This window comes from Lissotriton helveticus, chromosome 1_1 (genome assembly GCF_964261635.1).
Source record: "Lissotriton helveticus chromosome 1_1, aLisHel1.1, whole genome shotgun sequence".
NCBI lineage: Eukaryota > Metazoa > Chordata > Amphibia > Caudata > Salamandridae > Lissotriton > Lissotriton helveticus.
The window spans coordinates 113,377,020-113,398,223 of record NC_136057.1 but is presented as its reverse complement, the minus strand read 5'-3'; the positions used below and the strand labels follow the sequence as shown (position 1 = coordinate 113,398,223).

General features: G+C 51.6%; 1 protein-coding gene across 3 annotated transcripts in view; it reads right to left on the bottom strand.

Annotated features, from left to right (window-relative positions):
- Positions 1-21,204, bottom strand: part of LOC144763108 (uncharacterized) — a 58,123-nt gene that overhangs the window by 28,803 nt on the left and 8,116 nt on the right. For 2 of the 3 annotated variants that reach the window (XM_078648519.1, XM_078648447.1), the window contains one exon: positions 5,277-5,341. The exons of the other annotated variant lie outside the window; for it this stretch is intronic. The gene's annotated coding sequence lies outside the window, so the exon portion shown is untranslated. The remainder of the gene's footprint in view (positions 1-5,276; positions 5,342-21,204) is intronic. 3 annotated transcript variants of the gene reach the window in all.

The following is a 21,204-nucleotide window of genomic DNA, read 5'->3' as shown; positions in this document are numbered from 1 at the left end:
TGAACAAGGATGATTCCATATGTGTTGTGAACAGAATGGATAAGAATTTCACTTCCACGGATGTTAAGCCTAAGAACTTAGTTTCAACTGATGCTAAACCCAAATTCACTAATTTTAAACAGAGAAACAGAAATACTAGTTCAGTTGGAAGAAGCAAATTTATGGGTTGTTTTCGATGCGGCAGCATGACACATGCAGCCGATTTTGCAGGATGTTTTGCCAGAGACAAAACCTGCATGAAATGTGGAAGGAAAGGCCATATTAGCAAGGCCTGCAGGTCGCCTTCTGTGAACAAGGTTGCCTTTGTAGATGATGAATATGTTCCCAATGAAATGTCTTTATGCATTGAAGGTTGTGATGATATGGGAACGTGTTTATGTATTGGTCTCCAGAGACCTAAAGCCAATTTCATAGTAAATGGGGCTACCATAACGCTACTTGTGGACCCGGGATCTATGCATTCTATATTTCCCATGTCTTTATTCAAAAAACACTGGCCTGATATGACACTCCAAGTAAGTGACATAATTCCCAAAGGGTATAGTGGACAAATTATTAACATCAAGGGTGTTATGGATGCCTCATTCACATTTAAGGGCAGAAATTCTTATGGTAAAGTGTACATTTCGGATGACGGTCCAGCAATTTTAGGCTGGATACAACAGTACGATTTACACATTATTTTAGACCCGCGTTCTACTGAAAGTGTTTTAGTAATTGATGAATGTCATAGTATTGACTTTATTTTAGATAAATTTGCTGATGTCTTTCGCACAGATTTGGGCAAGTTGAGTGGTTACATGCATGTCATTAAACTAAAAAAAGATGCCTCTCCTGTTAGACACGCTCTCAGGAGAATACCCATTGCTATTCGCAAGGAAGTGAAAGACATGTTAGATGACATAAAAAAACAGGACATTATAGAACCTGTAGAAGTCTCAGAATGGCTTTCGCCTGTCGTCATTCCTTGTTTGGAAGCATGAAGCAAGTTCATTATTTTCAAGATGATGTTTTAGTGACAGGGATTAACGAATCTGAACACAACGATAACTTAACCAAGGTGTTGCATATCTTTTCTGATGCGGGTCTCACCCTTAGGAAAGATAAATGCCAGTTTATGTTAACGGAAATAGATTACCTAGGTTACACTATATCACATGCTGGTGTCAAACCCAAGGAAGATTTATTGAAAGCCATCAGATGTGCTCCCATTCCCTTGAACAAAGAACAGTTGAAATCATTTCTGGGGCTAGTGGAATATTATTCTAAGTTTGTCCACAATTTTTCTCACAAGACTGAAGCGTTGAGATTACTCCTCAAGAAAGGTGTTCAATTTGACTGGGGTCCTCTACAATCTGATTCCTTTGAAACGATCAAGTTGGAGATCGTCAATGCAGGTATTCTCTCCACATATGAACCAGGCAGAGATACGTTTGTAACCGTAGATGCAAGTGCTTATGGCATTGGTGCTGTACTTTCTCAAAAGAAGGGTGACACAGAGAAAACAGTAGCTTTCGCTTCACGCACCTTAACAATTTCAGAACGCAATTATGCGGTCATAGAACGTGAAGCGTTGGCTGCTGTTTGGGGTGTGTCGCACTTTCGTACTTATGTATGGGGCTCACACTTTTCACTGAGAACAGACCACAAGCCCCTTCTCAAAATACTTTCACCTGGGGGAGCGAGTAAAGGTTCTCCTCGGCTCATGAGGTTTGCTGCAAGGTTACAGGAGTATGATTTTTCTCTGCAGCACATCTCTGGTTGGAAGAACGTTCAAGCAGATTGCTTGTCCCGACTCCCTGTAGATTGTGGGGAATCATATGACTTTGATGATGAGACTGTGTGCTTGGTTGATGATTTCTGTGATGTTTGCTCAAATGGTTTTGATTCTATTTCTAGAGAAGAGTGGCATCATGCTGTTTTAGCTGATTCTGATTTTGCTGAATTGGTTAGTGCCATCCGGTTGGGGTGGAAACGTGAGGGTGACATTAAATCTTCTTTACGCAGTTTCATACAGGTACAGGAGGAACTTAGCGTAGGTAGCTCCGATGACTTTGTTTTACGAGGTGAAAGATTTGTACCTCCTACTCCACTAAAGAAGAGATTATTTACTTTGGCACATGAAGGTCACCTCGGTCAGAGTATGACTAGTAAACGTCTCAAGACCAACTTTTGGTGGCCAGGTCTAGATGATGATGTAAGGCGTTGGGTGGAGAACTGTATGATGTGTAAGGAGAGTGAAAAAAGATTAAAAGTACATTCACGTCCTTTAGGGTCTATCTCTAGCTGCGAAGATTTACCTTGGAGCAAAGTTTGTTTGGACTTTATCGGTCCTATGGACTACTTATCTGCTGAGTGTCGGTTTGCAACAGTCCTAGTGGATGCATGTTCTCGTTGGTTGAGTGTTGAGTTCATGAAGAATATAACCACGGAAAGTGTGATTGGGTATCTCAGGTCGGTTTTTATGAAAGAAAGTTTTCCGTGCGTATTGTTAACAGACAACGGTACACAATTGACGTCCTCTTCCATGCAAACTTTTCTTTCCAACCATGGTATTAGACACATGCATACGTCCTTATATAACCCACAGGGGAACGGCATTGTGGAGCGCATGAACAGACTTATTAAGGGCGTTATTCAACTGGCTTTGCAAGGTAAACGGAATGTTCGTACCGCTGTGGAGGAAGCTGTATGGTCCTACAATACCACAGTTCATAGTGTGACTAATAAAGTTCCCTTTGTGACCATGCGAGGTAGAATTCCCAAGACTAAGATGATTCCTCAGTGGTTGTTAGAACTTAAGTCTCAGGGGTTTGAGTGCCCCCCTAATGCTAATTCCATACAGGACAAATGTTCCTTCAAAGGGAAGTTTGGTAAAGTTGATGTTGGTGATTATGTTAAAATTAAGTTAGGCAGAAAGGAGTCTGGAGCAAACAAGTTTTCTGATCCATTCAAAGTCAGAGAGGTACACAAGTGGCATGTTGTACTTGAGAATGGCCAGAGTTGGAATTTTAGAAGGATTGCTCTGTTTGCGAAAGAGAGTGGTGGTGTTGCTAAGAATGACTCAGGTGATTCTGAGAATTCTTCCTGTTCAAATGGTCCTGGTGTCACGACTATTCCCAAATCCGTCCCTAGTGGATCAGGGCGAGTTAACGAGCAGGTCAGTCTGCCTGCACAAGCAGATCCTCGTTCCCTAAGACAACGTAATACTCCCAGGAAGTTTGATAACTTTGTGTTGTATTAATTCTTAAGCTATCTTTATTCCTTACTTCCATTTGCTCTTCTTGTTTGATTATTACATGATACACTGTAAAGTAGGATTGAGCAATGTATATTCATGTAGTACAAGTTTTATTCTTTTATGTATAATGATTTTGTTTCATTCTTTATTAATATTAATAATCCCATTACTTGGTTAATTTCATTGCTTAGTTGCGTGAATTTCACATGATCGTTTTATGTTTTTGATTTGTAATTATATGACTCATACTTTGTTCATTAAGAAGAGAAGATATGTTGTAGTCTCTATGCTTCTCCTGCCTCTCACCATGGAATGTGGAATCTGGAATCATGCATTGCATGCAGTGGGTTCCAGATTCCCTTCATTCCGACCTGGCGGTTGCTGAGGCAGGAGGCTCAATACTTATCCCAAACTGAATAAACTCTACCTTTATTACTTACCTGTTTCCTGGAGTACTCTTCATCTACAATACACCCCTGGACAGGCCTCACCTCCTCTGCACCCCTGGACAGGCCTCACCTCATCTACACCCCCTAGACAGGACTCACCTCCTCTGTACCCCCTGGACAGGCCTCACCTCCTCTGCACCCCTGGATAGGCCACACCTCCTCTGAATCCCTTGGACAGGACTCACCTCCACTGTATCCCCTGGACAGGCCTCACCTCCAATGTAACCCCTGGATAGGCCTCACCTCCTTTGCATCGCCCTCACCAGGACAAGACGGGCCTCGCCTCTTCTGCACCCCCCTGGACAGGCTTTACCTACTCTGTACCCCCTGGACATGCCTCACCTCCTCTGCACCCACTGGAAGGCCCCACTTCCACTGCACCTCTCAGGACAGGCATCACTTCCTCTGCACACCCTCTGGACAGGCTTCACCTCCTCTGCACCCCCTGGACAGGCATCACTTCATCTTCACCCCTGGACAGGCCTCACCTGCTCTGCACTCCCCTGGACAGGCCTCACCTGCTCTGCATCCCTTGGACAGGCCTCATCTCAACTGCGCCGCCTGTACACACCTCACCTCCTCTGCAGCCCCCTGGACAGGCCTCAACTCCTCTGCACACCCTGGACAGGCCTTACCTCATCTGCACCCCTTGGACAGGCCTCCCCTCCTCTGCGCCCCCTTCACACACCTCATCTCCTCTGCACCCCCATGGACAGGCCTCACTTCCTCTGCACCCCTTGGACAGGCCTCAACTCCTCTGCACACCCTGGACAGGCCTCACCTTCTCTGCACCCGCTTGGAGAGGCCTCACGCCTCCGCACCCCTGGAGAGGCCTCACCTCCACTGCACCCCCAGCCCAGGACAGGCCTCAACTCCTTTGTACTCGCCTGGACAGGCCTCACCTCCTCTGTACCCGCTTGGACAGGACTCACCTCCTCTGCACCCCCTTGGGCAGGCCTCACCTCCTCTGCACCCCCTTGACAGGCCTCACCTCGTCTGCACCCCTCCTGGATAGGCTGCACCACCACTGCACCCCCAGCCCAGGACAGGCCTCAACTCCTCTGCACCCCCTGAACAGGTCTCACCTCCTCAGCACAGTACAGGCCTCACCTCTTCTGCACCCCCTGGACAGGTGTCAGGGTGCAGGAAAAGGAATCAAAGCTCTTCTTCGTCTCGCGGTATCTGTCTTTGAACCGGCATTGCAAAAATCACCCGCTCGCAAAAGGTCGCGGGTGATTCTAGCACGGACCCGGGCATTCTCCCCTGTACTACCAACAGGGAAGACAGCGGTGCAAGTTGCCGGCCTAGTCATGCGCTCCTGGACACAGGTGCGAGGTCTAGACAAGCTGTGAAGTGCGCCGGTTGATTTTAGAACCAAGGCACTTCACCAACTGATTTTCAGAGATTAGTCACGTTCTTTCGGTAGTCTAGTTTGATAGAAATAGTGCAGTTTTGTGCCAGGCTTAGGCGCAGGTTAGAGTGCTTCGGTGCGTCGGTTAGTTAGTTTGGTAATTTAGAACTAGAGAGAAATACCAATTTAAAGTAAATAGGAAAAAAGAAATATAAAGAGAAGAATTAATACTTACCCATTGAATACTTCGGATCCTGATTTCTTCATTGCTCGGTTGACAGCGGAGGCTCCAGAAGGTTCCTAAGGGAGAAGTAAGAAGAATTCAGATAAGAAAGTAAGGCAGAGATTGAATGAACGAATGAATGAAAAAGAATAAATTAACTCACAGAGTTAAAGGGTGCTAAAATGTTGTTTATAATGAAGGTTACCAAAGAATAAAGTACTTATATTAAAGAATAGAAGAGGAGCAAATGCCACAGGCACTCTGGGTAAGGACACATATATATATATTTATTTATTTAATGCGATTTAAATAGCGCGAACATTACCTGAAGGTGTCAGAGCGCTTTACATAAGAACCAGTAGCGATACATAAGGACTTGGAATTACATGAGTTACATAAAAGATACACCCAGAAAAAAATTGCAAATGTACAAGATGTAGAGTCACACACGGAAGAGATAAACACAGAAAAAACTGCAAACGTAGAAGTTGCAAGTCACTCAAGGAAGAGATACAAATGGATATACTCTAAGAGTCACATAGGAATGGTAGAGACTACAAAGGTCTACTGCACATACTAGTGATTAGAGTTATCTCTATATACATAGGGAAGGGATACAAATGGATAAACTTTAAGAGTCACATAGGAATGGTAGAGAGTGCAAAGGTCTACTGCACATGCTAGTGATTAGAGTTATCTCTATATACATAGGGAAGGGATACGAATGGATATACTCTAAGAGTCACATAGGAATGGTAGAGAGTACAGGTCTACTACATATACTAGTGGTTAGAGTTATCTCTATATACATAAATATACAAATAGTAGATTTTCTCAGGTCAAGACCCAAAAAACCAGGAGAGCAGAGTTCCATTAAGGAGGGGGGACGTAGTCTCAGCACCAAGAGAGGGTGGGAGGGATGCAAGGGAATGGAGAAAAGGCAAATCATAGGATCGTCAAAGGGGAAACGAGGGACAAAGGGTTAAAGGACGAGGGAATGGACAAGATGGCGGGTCAGGGTCCAGAGAAAAGCGGCCGAGAACAGCAGCAAAATGGCGGGCAGGACAAGAGTAAAGAAGTCCATGAGAGTGACCCAGTTAGTATGAATCAAAGTGCCAGAAGAAGTCCAGGGGGGTACACAGTCCAAAAATCAAATTAGTAATGGTGTGTTTTTCTGTTACAGCGATTTCCATCAATCAATCAATCAATCAATCAATCATAGGCATTTATACCGCGCACTACTCACCCGGAGGGTCTCAAGGCGCTAGGGGGGGGGGGGGGTCCGCTACTGCTCGAACAGCCAGGTCTTGAAGATAGAGAGGGAGTAAGAACGGCATAAAATGGAGTACAGCAGAAAGGAAGAAGTAGAGTGGAAGAGCCAGAAGGTCAGGCAGTCTCTTCTCTGTCCCATGCCCCTTTCTCCCGGCTGGGTTCGCACGGCCACTAGTTAACTCTTCAGTTGGTGGCTGTGGGAAAACCAGTGGTGGAATTTGAAAAATCTCATGTTCTGCTCCTGGGAGTGTTGGCACTGTGAGTAAACACAACCCTTGACAACAGGCCTCCCCTGCATCCCCTGGACAGGCCTCACCTCATCTGCACCTCCTTGGACAGGATTCACCTCCTCTGCACCCCATTGGACAGGCTCACCTCCTCTTCTCCCCCTGGACATGCTCACCTCCTCTTCTCCCCAGGACAGGCTTCACCTCCTCTGCACCCCTGGACAGGCCTCAACAACTCTGGACCCCTTGGACAGGCCTAACCTCCTCTGCACCCCATGGATATGCCTTATGTTGGACCCGGCCCCACGGCGAGGTCCTAACCCTCCCGCATGGCGGGCCCAGGACGACAACGGCCCTTCATCAGACCCCGGGCGCCCATTGGCCCGACCTTACACGAACTACCAACAAGAGCAACCCCCCGGACACACCATCGCTCTCCTCCCCTGGAACATGGCGGACCCAGCATATCCCCAACCCTACCGGCCCGACTCCATCCTGGGCCCATCACGTTACGAGCACGAGGCCTCGTCCGACTCCATCTTGGACCACCACGTCCCGAGCACGTGGCCTCGGCCCCGGCCAAGGCCCCAGCGAAGCCCCGACATCGAGGCACCAAGATCCCCCCGGGTGGTAGAGTGGCCACTCAACAGATCCTAGAGGAGGGAAGTTTCGATGGCCCTCCAGTCGTCCCCGGACGCCTGGTATCAATCGCCCTCCGGCCTCCCTGGGCGCTGGCTCCACCCCCCTGCTGGGTGTCTGGACACCATCATCCCGGCCCCTCTGACCCCAGGCGAGAGGGTCCGGACATCAAAGGACTCCAGTCCTATATCTGGGCCAGCCCCGGAGTAGGACGGCAGTTGTATCCTGGAGTCGAGAGCCCTGCTGACGCTGTCGCGGCAGACCCCGAGACGAACTCCTTTTCCCCTGAAACCTGCAACCATCTTTGGAGCCTGCTGGCGCTACCGCGGTCCATCTTGAGCTGACCCATCTTTGGAGCCTGCTGGCGCTGCCGCGGCCCATCCTAACTGAACCATCCTTGGAGCCTGCTGGCGCTGCCGCGGTCCATCTTAGCTGAACCATCCTTGGAGCCTGATGGCGCTGCCGCGGTCCATCTAAGCTGAACCATCTTTGGACCCTGCTGGCGCTGCCGCGGCCCAGATTCGCTGAACCATCTTTAGGGCCTGCTGGCGCTGCCGCGGCCCATCCTCTTGGAACCCCCCGGCTCGAGGATTGAGAGCTGTGCGCAGGGTATACCTTCCGTCCTCAGGACCAAGACTATCCCGCTACCCTGTCCCCCATTTACGAGACTTTTCAGATCCCTCGATCTGCCTGTCCCTATCGCTGAAGACAAACAACCTTTTATTCTTGATAAAAGCCTAAATAACTTATCCTCCTGTGTGGTGTCCATTTGTAGTGGTGTGATTGCTCTGCTGTACGAACCTAGGAGAGGACCCTCACCCAGGAGGCCTCTCGCTAACGCTCGGCTACTTCTCGATGGAGGGGTGGACCTAGGGGTGGTCAGTCAGACATCTTCTGCCTCCCCCGGGGCCGCCTTTCTAACAGTGGTGTCAGGCGGTGCGATCCGAGCCAAAGCAATTCGTACAGAGAGTGAGTCAACCGCTACCGAGAAAAACACACCGCGAGCATGACTACTCAAGAAACCAGACCGACTGCAGAATTCCGGAAAGAGAAAATGGAAGAGTTCAGTCATAAGGAGTTGAAACAATTCTGCAAAGATCTGGGCATCGCTACCACTGGCCTAAGCACCAAGGAAGACTTTAAACTGGCCCTACAATCATGGGTGGAAGCCGGAGACTCGCCACCCCAGAATGAAGATAACCCGGGCCCGAACAGAAGTCCGGAGACCAACACATCCCCAGCGGGGGAAAGACCTGCAAACCTAGACACGGGCCTCTCCCACGAAGACGCCCGAGAACGAGAGAGGAACAGGCTGCACGAACTAGACCTAGCCCGACTCCGGCTAGACGGAGAACTACAGCTGGCCGAGAAAAAAATAGCCCTCGAGCAACTACGACTAGAAGGAGATCTGGAGGAGAAACGAAGACAAAGAGAACTCGAAGAAAAGAAACTCACGTACGAGCATGAGCGTGGCTTAAAGGAACTAGAGATCACGGCCAAGACAAATGAGGCCAACGCCTCCGGGGGCAAGACCTCGCTCCCTCCGGTGGACACGAAGGTGCACATACCCAAGGATGTCATCAAAGAATACTATAAGAACGACGACATCCAACAGTGGTTCAAAGCCTATGAGGTAGCCATGACCGCCCATCGAGTACCCCTCAAGGACTGGGGCGCCGGCTTGTGGGGGAAGTTCGTCAACGAAGGGAGGGACGCTCTGCTAGAGCTTCCCGATGCCGAGATGACCTCGTACGAACACATGAAAGCCGCCCTCCTCACTCGCTACGGACTCACCCCCGAAATGTACCGGCAGCGATTCCGAGACTGTAAAAAAATCCCCGGTACCACATGGGTGGAATACCTGAACTTTTTTAGCAGAGCCTTCGAGGGGTGGATCAAAGGCAGTCAGGTCACCACCTTCCAGCAGTTGGCCGACCTCATTATATGGGAACATCTTTCCAACAACTGCTTCATCGAACTCCACCAGCATCTCCTCGACAGCAAACTGACAGAGCCACGAAAACTCGCTGTCGAGGCTGATAGATGGGTGAGCACCCGAGTCCCCTGGAGTCCGATGTGGTAGACTACGGCCGGCGATCCCCGGGGAACCACCGACCACGAGGCGGCGGAGGAGGCCAGAGCAGGGGCCGAGACGCCCCCACGGGGTCCTCCCCTACCTCCACTTCGCCATCCCTGGGCCGAAGGGGGGCCCCTCCAGCACGACCGGGGCCCCGCCCAAACGTTACTTGCCACAGAGGCCAGCGGCTGGGTCGCTATGCTAATGACCCTCTCTGCCCGATGAACCAGCGACCCGGCACCACCGGTCCTCCAAACCGCCAGATCATGGCCGCCGCCCTGGGTGAAGACGGAGGCGAGGAAGAGGACGAAGTCCCCGAACAGACCGAGTGGGAGCCCGCAGCCATGTCCCTGGTGTGTCTGGGCGAAGGAGACATGATCCCCCGAGCCCCGATCCCAGGCAACACCCAGAAGTACCGCCAGTGGGTCACCATTAATGGACACAGGGCCCAAGCCCTCCGTGACACTGGAGCCAGCGTGACGGCGGTCCGCTGCCATTTGGTGACCCCTGAACAAATCCTGCCCAACATCCTGTGCCCGGTACGGTCGGCAGACAACTCCGAGAGCTTGTGCCAGATGGCACGCATTCCCTTCGAGTGGGGAGGGGTGTCGGGCATGCTGAAAGTGACTGTCCGGGACGATGCCCCCGTGGACTGCCTCCTCGGGAACGACCTGGAAAGTTCCCCCTGGGCCCACGTTGAGCGGAGAGAGCATCTGGGGATGCTCGGCCTGCCCGAGTGGGTCTGTGCGACCACTCAATCCATGGCCGCCCGGGCCTCCGCCCCGAACGAAGACACCCCGCCTGAAGAACCGGAGTGGCCGGCACCTCCGCCGCCCGCCGTCTCCGAGGACGCCAACACTGAAAACGGGCCCCAGGGATCCGACGCTAAAGATCTCACCGAGCTCGGCCACCTTCCAGAACTAGCTCAATGGCGCCAAGAAGGTGGCCCCACCCGCGAACAGTTCTGACAGGAACAGAAAACCTGTCCCTCCCTCGAGGGAATCCGTCAACAAGCCGCCACTCAAGCCGCCGGAGACCCCTCGGGGTCCCACTGGGTCTATTGGGACCACGAACTCCTCTATAGCGAACAGAAGATTGCCGAACTGGGAGCCAGCCGAGTGCTGGTCGTCCCCCTCCGATTCCAAGACTTTCTCCTGAACCTGGCACATGACGTGCCCCTCGCCGGGCACCTGGGGCAGGACAAGACCTACAGCCGCCTGGTGACCCATTTTTACTGGCCGAAAATGCGCAACGATGTGAATAACCACTGCCAAACATGTACGACCTGCCAAGCCAGCGGGAAGAGCGGGGGGAGAATCAAAGCCCCGCTCCAGCCTTTTCCCGTGGTCACCACCCCCTTCGAGCGAGTGGGGATCGACATCGTGGGGCCCCTGGACCCCCGCACCTCTCAGGGGCATCGCTTCATCCTCGTCCTGGTGGACCATGCCACCCGCTATCCGGAAGCCATCCCCCTCGGACCATCACGGCCCCCGTGGTGGGTCGAGCGCTAATGGGGATTTTCTCCCGAGTCGGCTTCCCCCGAGAGGTCGTGAGTGATCGGGGCACCAACTTTATATCTAAATATATGCAGTCCCTGTGGCAACAGTGTGGGGTCACATATAAGTTCACCACCCCGTATCACCCCCAAGGAATTGGACTTGTGGAACGGTTTAACCGAACCTTGAAAGGGATGATCAAGGGCCTAGAAGAGCCGCTGCGACGCAAATGGGATGTCCTATTGCCCTGCCTCCTGTTCGCCTATCGAGGTGCCCCAGAAGTCCCTGGGGTTCAGCCCTTTCAAACTGCTGTATGGGCATCCTGTCCGAGGCCCCCTCAGCTTGGTCAAAGAAGGCTGGGAGACGGCTGCCCAAGATGCACCCCCCGGACGTCTACCGGTACCTCCTGACCCTCCGCAACCAGACTCGGAAGTTCCAGGAACTTGCTGAGGCCAACCTTGAGTCCAGTCAGGAGGAAATGAAATGCTGGTATGACCAGAATGCCTCGTCCATCGAGTTCGAGCCGGGCCAGCAGGTCTGGGTCATGTCCCCGGTCGAACCTTGTGCCCTCCAGGACAAATGGACGGGGCCCTTCAAAGTGGTGGAGCGCAAGAGCCCCGTCACTTACTTGGTGGACATGGAGTCCCCCCGGAACCCTCTCCGGGTTCTGCACGCCAACAGGCTCAAGCCTCACTTTGCCCGCACCTCTCCTCTACCCTGACCCCAGAACAGCACCAGGACTGCCGGAAGCTGCTGGGACAATTTGCAGACCTCTTCTCCCTCACCCCCGGAGTCACCCGGTGGTGTGTACACGATGTAGAGACTGGGGACAGCCCGCCTGTACGACACCGGGCTTTCCGAGTTCCCGACCGAGTGCGGGCCTGCATTCAGTCTGAAGTAATGTAATGTAATGTATTTGAGCTTGTAAAGCGCACTGCTACCCGTCCATAGGTTTCCTGGTGCTGTATAACTCTGGGGAACCCGTCCTGGCTTTCCCTGTGGGATGGTCCCTGCTGGGAGTCCCCAAGGTGGAGCCACGCATCCCCGGAATTGATGGGGCCGTTGTGGAGATTAGGCAAGCTAATGCCCAGAGTTGCAGAGTGGAACCCCTGATTAGAGTAAGCACCGAAGCGAGAATTATCGAGTCCGCTGACCCAGGTCCACGACCCTGCCGCGTCGGGAATTGAACCCTGGTCCCGGGCCGACTTCTGCTCTCTGGTCTGCCGCCTCTAACCAGTGAGCCACACTACTCCAAGATGCTGGCTCTGAGGGTAGTCGAACCCTCCAAAAGTCCCTGGGCCAGTCCCGTGGTCCTGGTCCCTAAAGCCGCCGCCCCCGGCGCACCCCCGGAGCTCAGGTTCTGTGTCGACTACCGGGGGCTGATTGCCGTCACCAGGACCGACGCCCATTCCATCCCCCGGGCGGATGAGCTGATCGATCGCCTGGGGGCCGCCAGGTATCTCAGCACCTTCGACCTCACGGCCGGGTATTGGCAGATCGGCCTCACCCCTGGTGCCCAAGAGCGATCTGCTTTCTCGACCCCTGATGGCCACTACCATTTCACCGTGATGCCCTTTGGCATGAAAAATGCCCCGGCCACCTTCCAGAGACTCGTGAATAGAGTGCTGGCGGGGCTAGAAGAGTTCAGTGCCGCGTATCTGGACGATATTGCAGTATACAGCCTCGACTGGGGCGAACACCAGACACACCTCTGGGAGGTCCTGACGGCCCTCTGACGGGCCGGATTGACAATAAAAGCCAGCAAGTGCCAGATAGGCCAAGGGTCTGTGACCTATCTGGGGCACCAAGTAGGGAGCGGCCAGGTGGCTCCCCTCCAGCCGAAGATTGACGCCATCCGGGCCTGGGAGCCCCCGGTCACCCAGACCGCAGTCCGAGCCTTCCTGGGGCTCACAGGATATTATCGGCGTTTCATAAAAAACTATGGGAGCATTGTGGGGCCCCTCACAGCACTAACCTCCAAGAGACTATCCCACAAGGTACACTGGACCTCAGAGTGCCAAGCAGCCTTCGAAACACTAAAGACTGCCATGTGCACCGCCCCTGTGCTTCAGGCTCCTGACTACAGCCGAGAGTTTGTGGTCCAAACAGACGCCTCCAAGCACGGCATTGGGGCGGTCCTCTCACAAGTGAACCCTGACGGAATCGACCTTCCCGTGGCCTTCATCAGTCGGCGCCTGCTGGCTAGGGAACAACGATGGAGCACCATTGAGAGGGAAGCCTTCGCCGTCGTGTGGGCCTTAAAGAAGCTCCGGCCCTACCTCTTCGGCACCCACTTCCGGGTGCAGACCGACCACCGGCCTCTGCGGTGGCTGATGCAGATGCGGGGCGAGAACCCGAAGCTACTGCGATGGTCCATCTCCCTCCAAGGGATGGACTTCACTGTGGAGCATCGCCCTGGCAACGACCACGCCAATGCTGATGGCCTGTCCCGGTTTTTCCGCCTCGGCGAGGAGACCCCCCAAGAAGATGGGTGACTCTCCCCTGCCTTCAGCTGGGGGGGACGCGTGTTGGACCCGGCCCCACGGCGTGGTCCTAACCCTCCCCGCATGGCGGGCCCAGGACGACAACGGCCCTCCATCAGACCCCGGGCGCCCCTTGGCCCGACCTTACACGAACTACCAACAAGAGCAACCCCCCGGACACACCATCGCTCTCCTCCCCTGGAACATGGCGGACCCAGCATATCCCCAACCCTACCGGCCCGACTCCATCCTGGGCCCATCACGTTACGAGCACGAGCACGAGGCCTCGTCCGACTCCATCTTGGACCACCACGTCCCGAGCACGTGGCCTCGGCCCCGGCCCCAGCGAAGCCCCGACATCGAGGCACCAAGATCCCCCTGGGTGGTAGAGTGGCCACTCAACAGATCCTAGAGGAGGGAAGTTTCGATGGCCCTCCAGTCGTCCCCGGACGCCTGGTATTAATCGCCCTCCGGCCTCCCTGGGCGCTGGCTCCACCCACCTGCTGGGTGTCTGGACACCATCATCCCGCCCCCTCTGACCCCCAGGTGAGAGGGTCCGGACATCAAAGGACTTATTGTCCCTTGGACAACTAGATTTGCAAAATATTTCCACATCCCAGATAGGGTCACACTCTATCTACGTTGTGCATTATGGTTCTTTAATTTTCCAGGCCACATATTGATCTGCATACATTTTTGACATATTCTAGAACCAACTTTTCACGCAAAGCAATTGCAACACCCAACTGAACACATTGTAGGGAATGCAAGATTAAGTAAAGCATGTGTAATATAAACTGGAACAACATGGTTACCTCAATACGTTTACACTCACTATTTAGAAATCAAAGCGTGTTTTTTGCCTGAAAAGTAAACACATGGAAGGGACCCGTTTCAATGTCCACTGCTTATATGCTTACATCCTTACAAAACGTAAATAGTATGATTTAAAAAGACCACATCTCTGAACACAGAGCTGTGGTACACATTTTATAAACTAAACAGTCGTTAAGGATTGCATTAAACGTTTTCCACTCCACACACTAATAGAAAGACGAGAAAACGAAAGTACTGTTTCACTGGCAAACTCCGTGAAGTGGCGCTGTAAGTGTTTCTCTCCCTGGTGCTTAATTAACCCTTTCAAACAGTCATTGACAGTAGCAATATCAGCATTTTATTTCAGCGTTTAACAAGATAAATCTCCCCGCATGGCGGGCCCAGGACGACAACGGCCCTCCATCAGACCCCGGGCGCCCCTTGGCCCGACCTTACATGAACTACCAACAAGAGCAACCCCCCGGACACACCATCGCTCTCCTCTCCTGGAACATGGCGGACCCAGCATATCCCCAACCCTACCGGCCCGACTCCATCCTGGGCCCATCACGTTACGAGCACGAGGCCTCGTCCGACTCCATCTTGGACCACCACGTCCTGTCGCGGCTGGCCCCGAGACAAACTCCTTTTCCCCTGAAACCTGCAACCATCTTAGGAGCCTGCTGGCGCTACCGCGGTCCATCTTGAGCTGACCCATCTTTGGAGCCTGCTGGCGCTGCCGCGGCCCATTCTAACTGAACCATCCTTGGAGCCTGCTGGCGCTGCCGCGGTCCATCTTAGCTGAACCATCCTTGGAGCCTGCTGGTGCTGCCCCGGTCCATCTTAGCTGAACCATCTTTGGAGCCTGCTGGCGCTGCCGCGGCCCAGATTCGCTGAACCATCTTTAGGGCCTGCTGGCGCTGCCGCGGCCCATCCTCTCGGAACCCCCCGGCTCGAGGATTGAGAGCTGTGCGCAGGGTATACCTTCCGTCCTCAGGACCAAGACTATCCCGCTACCCTGTCCCCCATTTACGAGACTTTTCAGATCCCTCGATCTGCCTGTCCCTATCGCTGAAGACAAACAACCTTTTATTCTTGATAAAAGCCTAAATAACTTATCCTCCTGTGTGGTGTCCATTTGTAGTGGTGTGATTGCTCTGCTGTACGAACCTAGGAGAGGAACCTCACCCAGGAGGCCTCTCGCTAACGCTCGGCTACTTCTCGACGGAGGGGTGGACCTAGGGGTGGTCAGTCAGATATCTTCTGCCTCCCCCGGGGCCGCCTTTCTAACACCTTACCTCCTCTGCACCCCAGGACAGGCCTCACCTCCTCTGCTCCCGCTGGAGAGGCATCTCCTCTGCACCCCTCAGGACAGACCTCACATCCTCTGCACCCCTGGACAGGCCTCTCCTCCTCTGCACCCCAGGACAGGCCTCACCTCCTTTGCACCCCCTAGACAGGGTCACCTCCTCTGCCCTCAGGACAGGCCTCACCTCCTCTTCTACCCATGGACAGACCTCACCTCCTCTGCTCCCCCTGAACAGGCTTCACCTCCACTGCTTGCCCTGGACAGGCCTCTCCACCTCTGCACCCCAGGACAGGCCTCACCTCCTCTGCACCCCTGGACAGGCCTCACCTCCTCTGCACCCCTGGACAGGCCTCACCTCCTCTGCACCCCGGCACGGGCCTCACCTCCTCTGCACATCCTGGACAGGCCTCAGCTCCTCTGCACCCCTGGACAGGCCTCACCTCCTCTGCACACCTCTCCTTCTCTGCCCCTCCTCTGGACAGGCCTCACCTCCTCTGCCCCTCCTCTGGACAGTCCTCTCCTCCTCTGCACCCCTGGACAGGCCTCACCTCCTCTGCACCCCTGGACAGGCCTCTCCTCCTCTGCCCCTCCTCTGGACAGGCCTCTCCTCTTTGCCCCTCCTCTGGACAGGCCTCTCCTCCTCTGCACCCCTGGACAGGCCTCTTCTCCTCTGCACCATAAGTGAGCAGTAATTGGGCCAAACCATACTCTAAACCGTAATAGGTAAACATTTGATCATCTGATGGCGAGGAATCTTTGGTTTTGGTCTGACATGTATGGTTCAGGACACACTCTTACAAAGCAGACGGCCCTCACTGAAGTACGACTATTATGACAAATACTGGCCACTCAAGATGGAATCATTAGATGCATCAAAGGGTTTTGCCCATTCTGTGTCTATGGCAAAATGTGTTCGTCCATATGGCCCATTGTGGTAAAGCTGCTGCCGAAGTCTAATTCTATCACAGCTCTGTGGTAAGTATTAGCGGTGAAACCTCGCGGCTCCAAACACAGCCGTTTTGATGGCACTGCCTTCTTTTTTGATACCATGTTCATACTGATAACGCAGGATTCATCCAGCGGTGTATCATAAGCATAAAAACTAATTTCCATAGACAGAATTCCTTACAGTTAATTCCAAGGAACATCAAAAGCCTGCTTGGAACAGACAAGATTGATAAGAGTTTCCCTTCCTTAGCCCTGATACCGGCTAATCACGAGTTTAGCCATTTCATATTTGAGCATTGCTACACAACTTGTTCTCGTATCAGTTGTGCCTCGCTAGCACAGGCAATGGAAATGGCTCTGGGATTTAATCAAGCCCTTCAAGACTCTCACGTAGCACTCTCCTTTGGGAAGTTTTAATGCTCTTCTTGACCCACTGTAAAAAAATGAGGTCTTGTTCGTTGACGATCCTATAAACTCATCACCAAGTATCACTGTAAGTTCTGTTTGGGACCGTTGGTAAGACTGCGATACCTCAGTCATAAACCTGTCTAGCCCGCCGCTTGCCCCACAAGTGAGGTCAGGCTGGGGTACACCAATGAGTTTTCTATATGGCCATTATGTATTGCAATGTCACAGTCATTCAAATGAGAACCCTGAACACACTGTGAGATAATACTTTGCTGTAAGTTGAAATGAAATCTTCAGAACTGTCTCATAAGAAAGGATTCCTCACACCCCTGATGTATTAGAAAAGCTAACCTTCACATTGCCGGAGAAAACAGAGCTGTACTTGAGATACACTCAAACATGTATGTCCATTTCTGACTTACGGCTGGATCACAGATGTTTTGTAAATACCAGCTTGGGTCTGAAATGCTTGTTATTGTATTTTATTTTTTTGCAATACCTTATGCTAAATGTATACTATGTAAATATATGATATTGATTTTCCAGTACAGCGGACACTGAAATTTTATACAACTTTTTTTCCTCAAGCAAAAGCTTCACTGTGTAAAGTCAATATCGTCATAGTCCGCACTACACATAAGGGGTACATTTTTTTGGAAGCCCGTATAATTGATTTATGAAGTAGGCCAGGCATTTTGATTTATTTGCAGTGCTAGTAGATTTCTGTAGCTTATTGTCCCTTGGACAACTAGATTTGCAAAATATTTCCACATCCCAGATAGGGTCACACTCTATCTACGTTGTGCATTATGGTTCTTTAATTTTCCAGGCACCATATTGATCTGCATACATTTTGTATATATTCTAGAACCAACTTTTCACGCAAAGCAATTGCAACACCCAACTGAACACATTGTAGGGAATGCAAGATTAAGTAAAGCATGTGTAATATAAACTGGAACAACATGGTTACCTCAATACGTTTACACTCACTATTTAGAAATCAAAGCGTGTTTTTTGCCTGAAAAGTAAACACATGGAAGGGACCCGTTTCAATGTCCATTGCTTATATGCTTACATCCTTACAAAACGTAAATAGTATGATTTAAAAAGACCACATCTCTGAACACAGAGGAGCTGTGGTACACATTTTATAAACTAAACAGTCGTTAAGGATTGCATTAAACGTTTTCCACTCCACACACCAACAGAAAGACGAGAAAACGAAAGTACTGTTTCACTGGCAAACTCCGTGAAGTGGCGCTGTAAGCGTTTCTCTCCATGGTGCTTAATTAACCCTTTCAAACAGTCATTGACAGTAGCAATATCAGCTTTTTATTTCAGCGTTTAACAAGATAAATCTCTCATAGAAACTCAGTAGCAGTTCAACAAAACATATCGGGTATGGTCGCTGGAGTTCAGGGAAGCAGTTCTCGGATTCTCTTGTCTCGGGCTTACTCTTCCTTGCAAGTCACTCGTATCGACGTTCCCAAAAGGCAAACAGAAAGACACTACCGTCACGAACTGTATAGGTTCTTAAGGCTCTATGCATGCACCCGTCACCAAGATTCTGGGACACCGAGGTTAGGGACTTCCTAACTTGGATGAAAGGTCGGGGAACCAGGGCTACCGGGGAGTGAAGAAAAGAGTGTTCGCATGCAGCGTGCACAACTTTATTTATGCCACAAGCCCAACTGTCCTGTGCCCTCCAACCTCCTCCTCCACCTTTCTCCCCACGTCACTTGCCTGGGGCTACGGTCCCTGGTGACCGTAGCATTGGGTATCGCGGTGTTCTGTTGCTCGGTGGGACAGCCGTATACGAGCGCGGTGTGTGTTGGGGAAACCTCCCGTGGGACAGCTCCGCCGCTCCGTCGAGTCGTCGACTCCGTGCTTTCTCCGTCTCTGGTCTTTACTCCGATGTCACGAACTTCCTTGTCCGGTCTTTGGTCCTGCGTAGTTCCAGCCTCTCCTCTGCCGTCGTCCGTCGCAGCTGTGTCTCCTCCGGGTCTCCAATCACCAGACGGCCCCCACCTGAACCAACGGTTCCCTTTTAACTCCTGTTCGGGCTTCTTTTCCTCTTGTGCGCCGTAGGCTAGACCGCTGGATGTCTCTCGTTGAAGTGGGCCACTGGACACCATCTTGAAGTGTTCATTAACCTGGGTGATAGGGTACTCTCTATCACATTGCCTCTCTTCTGGAGATGGACGATCGGGCCATTCAGCTGTCGGAAATCTGGAGAGATAATCTACATTCCCTTGGAACTTCCCTGGCATGTGCAGAGTCTGAAATGAAAAAGGCTGTAAGGCTAAAAACCATCTTAACACTTTAGCATTAGTTTCCTTGTGGGTTGCTAACCAAGTTAGAGGAGCATGGTCGGTAACTAGAAAGAAAGTTCTGCCCAGCAAATAGTATTGCAAAGATTCCATTGCCCATTTGATGGCCAAGCATTCCTTCTCCATGGTGGCATAGCGTGTCTCCCTCGGGAATAGTTTGCGACTCAAAAACAGTACTGGCTTAAGCAACCCCTGATTATCGGGTTGAGATAATACAGCTCCCAGTCCTTTATCTGAGGCGTCTGTTTGCAGAACAAAGGTCTTTTTGTAATCAGGACAAGTCAAAAGCGGAGCTTGACACAATACCGCCTTTAGGGTTTCGAAACTCTTCTCTTGCGTTGGGCCCAACCCGATTTTTGCTCTTGAAGGTTTTCCTCTCAATAAGTCTGTGAGAGGGCTGGCCACGTCAGATAACTGGGGAATGAATCTTCGATAATATCCAACCAACCCTAAGAAAGCTCGTACTTCTTTTCTGGTGGTTGGTCGGGGAATGTTTTTGATAGCTTCCAATTTGTCTACTTGGGGTTTTAAGGTTCCCTCACTTATGGTGTAGCCTAAATAATTTATCTGATGAGTACCCAGAGTGGTTTTCTTTGGATTTATGGTCAATCCTGCCTGAGCCAGGGTTCCAAATACATTTTCCAAATGTTTGAGATGAGTTTTCCAATCGGGGCTATACACAACAATGTCATCCAGATATGCCACGGCATAATTGTGATGGGTTTTTAGTAATATGTCCATAAGTCTCTGAAAGGTAGCCGGGGCTCCATGTAGCCCAAATGGCATCACTTTGAATTGATATAACCCTGAGGGTGTGGAAAAAGCTGTCTTCTCTTGAGCTGTCTCTGTTAGGGGTATTTGCCATTATCCCTTGGTTAAATCAATGGTGGACATCACTCTAGCCTCCCCCAGTTTCTCAATTAGCTCGTCTACCCGAGGCATGGGATAATTGTCAAATTTCAAGTGAGCATTCACTTGGCGAAAGTCAATGCAAAAACGGATGCTGCCATCCGGTTTTGGTACCAAAACTATGGGGGATCGCCAATTGTTTTGTCCTGAAAGCCGGGACTTTTGCTCCAGATCATTTTTAAAAAAACTGTATTTTGTGTGTGAAACTTACCTGCTTTTAACTCTCACTCACTTTCACCTGCTCACTTTCACCTGGGCACTTTGAGCAGCGCTAGGCTCGGGCAGTAGCCCCCCGCGCGTCCACGCTGTCTCGACCCCCCTCTAAGCCCACAACAACCTCGGCACCGCGTCGACGGTCGCCACGCCCCCTTAGGCCACGCCCCCTTCGCGCCATATATAACGCTGATTACAAGCGTCAGGCGCCCAGAATTGTTTTGTCCTGAGGCGGAAAGCCGGGACTTTTGCTCCTGATCATTTTAAAAATCACCACGCCCCCTTAGGCCACGCCCCTTTAAAACATCACAATAAAATGTGCCTGGCCAGGAAGCGCAGCGGACGAGCGCAGCGGGAGCGCCTAAGGCAAGCCCGTCTGCGCCCGTCCGCGCACGAACGGGCACAGGGCCAGAATCTATGCCGGGGCCAGCTTCCAACAGGGTAAGCTATTCTCGCCGGGACCTTTTAAGCCTCAGATCCCTCAAGAATACTAAGTGCCACTATCTCCATGATTCAGACGGACCCTTTACCAGATGTGCACTCTGCCTTCCAGCCCAGCTACATCTTGCTGATCCCCCCCCTACACTTACCGGCATCAAACTAGCCGTACTGAATTGTAGATCGCTCCCCATGCACGCCCTGCTCATCAATCTCTTACTTGTTGACCACGACCTCGGCATACTATTCCTTACGGAAACGTGGCTCACTACTCATTCTGACTCGGATGTGGTCTTAGCCTTACCCCCAGGCTTCCTTATCCAGTCTCAACCACGTCCCTCCGGCAGAGGAGGTGGACTCGCTATTCTCCAC